General features: G+C 39.9%; 1 long non-coding RNA gene across 1 annotated transcript; it reads right to left on the reverse strand.

The window, feature by feature from the left end:
- Window positions 1-430: 430 nt before the first annotated feature.
- LOC112969064 lies at window positions 431-3,575 on the reverse strand. The gene is made up of 3 exons (XR_003254541.1): window positions 3,382-3,575; window positions 2,415-2,526; window positions 431-493 (listed from the first exon to the last, which is right to left on the reverse strand). It is a non-coding gene; the product is annotated as an uncharacterized LOC112969064 (long non-coding RNA).
- Window positions 3,576-3,644: the final 69 nt, after the last annotated feature.

Raw genomic sequence — 3,644 nt, forward strand, 5'->3', positions numbered from 1 at the left:
TTAAACAGTTACTCAGTTTTTCATGCCTCTTTTTCACAAGTCTTTTGACCTGTAGCATCTTATTTATGAGTATAATCTGCAAGCTGATTTTATATGGCACAGCTCTGGATATAGCTGTTTTGGTACTTGAAACTGTAGCTTTGCAGCCTTTTATTACACAACATAGAGTAAAATAATGAAGGCTACCCTTCCACCCATGTCAAGAAAACTTATCTCCAAATCAGTCGCAGGCATAAACTGTTACAGGTTATGCATGTATAGGCTGACCATAGTAGATTACTCAGACTCCAAAATAAAAACTAGCATCTTTTCCATGTTAGGAAACATCATGTTTGCAACATTTGCATGTAAAAAACCTGCATTTAAGGCAAACTATTTAACAAAAGTATTTTGTATTTTTGTGATTGTATGAAATGGAGCATTACAAACCTTTGTAAAACCACGTCCTGTTAGTTTCTGCTGGTCATGATAATTAGAAATCCATTGTAAGATGCTAAACAGGAGATAAAACAGCATGGGAAACAAAGAATCACAGATCAAAACAAAATGAACCAAAGGAAAACAGTTAAAGCCATATGATAATGTGCCAAATGAAACAGGGGGATATTGAATGCAGAGAAAGGCCAATTCAAACTGACAGACTGTCTGGTTTTATTCAGATGCTTCAATAATAAGCAAGAGGGAGACAAGAAACAGAAAACTACATTACTGTCTAATGAGGTATCAGAAGTTTTTTTTTTTAATTTCTGAATATGACACATTCTTTAAAGCTCTTCCTCACATATTATCAAGGAAAATACTTAGCTCTGGCAGGGTGCCAAGTCCTGCACAAGGTGCAGGTGATTATATTATTCCATTACTGGATCTCAAAAAAACCTATAAACCACTGCTTCCCCACTAAAGATGCAGAAAAGCATCTAGTGCAAGGACATCTCGCACTTAAGAGTGTGAGACATGAATGGCCAGCAAGAATTTCTAAAGAAGAAAGGAGCAAGTGATCCTGTGTGACAAGAAAAAAAAAAAAAGCATAAACTGGCATATTCGGCCTGCCCCAAAGCAGGGAGTCTCTGTTCTCTCCAGGCACATTAAGGCAACTTCCAGTTTCACTAATCCTGTATCCAGGCAAAACAGTCCCACACACAGCACACCAAGAAATATGCCGGGGCCAACATCTGCATAGGTTCATCTGCTGATAAAACAAACCTTCTCTGATAGGGAAGTATGGACAATCCCACTCAAAAGCCATTTGTTGTGGTAGCAGGACGCCTGCTATCACTCTTACAAGAAAAGGTCTATACTGTGACTGGAGCTCCTGGCCAAGCGTTACAGGTCGCCTCAGCAGCAAACTGTGCATATGCTCACAGTCATGCAACCCCTCTTCAACTTTAAACACATGAAAACAGATTTCTTTTTTTCCAATTGGTGTCTTCATACAGATTCACAATGGAAGACTTTTTTTTATATAGAAGGCATTCTGTTCCTGAAAACAAATTCAGATCTTCCCCCAAGTATCTTAGGACTCTATAGATGGCAACTACACCGAGTGTCTTTCTTTTCCCCAGAAATGTGACTGGTAGTTAAGACAAAGGGGAGCTGCTATCTCCAGTTTTATGGTTGCCCAGCTAGATTAGGCAACAATATTACTGCATCAATATTCACCTCTTATAAAAGGAACATCATCTACCTCACAAGAGGAAATAATTAATCCATGTCAGTAATGTTGTAGCTCAGACATACTAATAAGTGGAAGGCATTAAAATATTAAAAATTACTGATTGCTAAATCCCTGTTTTTAATTATATGTATGTAAATTAAGTAGTAGCAGAAATAATTCTGCACAACTTCTTGACTAAAAAGCACCCTCGACACAAAATTCTTATCTGGCAAATATAGGATTCATTATAACTCTTTTTCCAATAGTCTAATTCTAGAGCATATATTTGACCTCTTTCACATTTTATAAGTAGAGGGTTTTAAAATCCATAATCTCAATTACTCTCTTAATAGATTGTCTTCAATTATTTTTTTTTACCTGCTGACCTGCAGAAAAAAGCTATTTAGAAGAGATGTTATTGTGGAGAGCACTGTCATAATGAAAATGCTGAAGGACAAAAAAATCCAATAAGGAGACTGAGAAACACATTTGGAAACACACTACTCAAGTTTAATTTATTCAATATGCATACTGCGGAACACCTGGGTGTCTGCAGCGTACAATCAGGTATATTAACTACTCACTAGTTATTATACTCAGCAGCTTGCAAACAAGTTGCAAGCACGTGATACAAAGCAAATTATCTCCCTAACTGATCCCATAGCACAGAAATCTGAATAAGAAGGCAGTTTAGCAATAAAATGCAGAAGACCGTGAAGAAAGCACATCCAGCTCCTACATGACCTCTTCCCATGCTTACGGCTTTTGTTTTGCAACTTGTAGTTTTCCATATATTTTCTGTGCAGGCATGCATCCACATGTTCAGGGCCACTAAGCTTTACCAAGTCATCTCAGGTCTCCTGATTTCAGTCCTGGAGAGCACAATATAGTGGGTTAATTTGACAGCTAGCTCTTAGTAAAAAATCACTTCTTCCTTTCTCTAGAAGAAATTGCATAAAATGCTGTATTTTGCACTCACATTTCAGCATAAGACAACTGATTTTCTCCTGTGTGCCTAACTGATTACAGGTCACAGACATTTCTCCTCCTTTTTGCAGCAACAGCTCAGACCCCAGGAACATATTCAATGGAAAAAAAAAACCCAAAACGTGCTGGCACAGCCGCTCTTGCTTCATCTGTATGTGCAGCAGAATTGTTTCTCTCAACATGAATAACAAGTTTTTGCTGCTTGTCATAAACCAAGGATATCAGATGATTCCACTTTCAAACCCCAACTGCTGTAAATCTCACACATATGAAAAATGGTCCCTTTTATAATGAAAACTAAAACATGAGGATGAAAGTGAAGAAGTGAACAAGTATTGCATCAGACTTACAGGAGCAGGAATTAGTTTTAAAAAGGTTTCTGACAGAGCAGCATCAGTTAGGAGCTTGAGAGAGCAACATAGATCCACTCATTGTAAAGGCAATTTAAGCAGCCACATGCAAACCCCAGAAAACAGGCAGAGCAACACCAGAAATCCAGCTGGACTATCATAGTCTAAATTCACTCATTTTACTCATACAGGGCATCAAAAGGAGCTTTGAAGCAGAGTTATGTAGGGGAAGAAGGGTGAGCACAAAGGCAGCGCTCAGCTTTATTTTTTCCTCCCCAATTCCCCCATTTCCAGGCCAGCCAAAACCTCTCCCATATGAACCCGAGTCCCTGAGACCCTGCACCCCTGCAATGCCGCGCACACATCATAGTAATAAACCCGTTCACATACGTAGCCGAGATTGCCTGATAGAGCGGAGCAAATAAATTAAATCAGTCCTTAGAGAGGGCCTGACCGGGAACAGATGGCTCGAGGGGCAAGAGGCTGCCCGACGCGTGGCTGGGCCTCGCTCGGACAAGAGGAACAGAGCGGGGAATCGAGCGCGGCCCTGGCAGGGCAAGCGCAGCATGGGCAGCTATCGCACCGCTGCCTCTTTTCTGGTGGTTTGAGTAAAAGGAAGAGAAGCTGAACAAAAAATAAAAGGGTGGGTGGGT

Source organism: Apteryx rowi, unplaced genomic scaffold (assembly GCF_003343035.1).
Source record: "Apteryx rowi isolate R43461 unplaced genomic scaffold, aptRow1 scaffold_332, whole genome shotgun sequence".
NCBI lineage: Eukaryota > Metazoa > Chordata > Aves > Apterygiformes > Apterygidae > Apteryx > Apteryx rowi.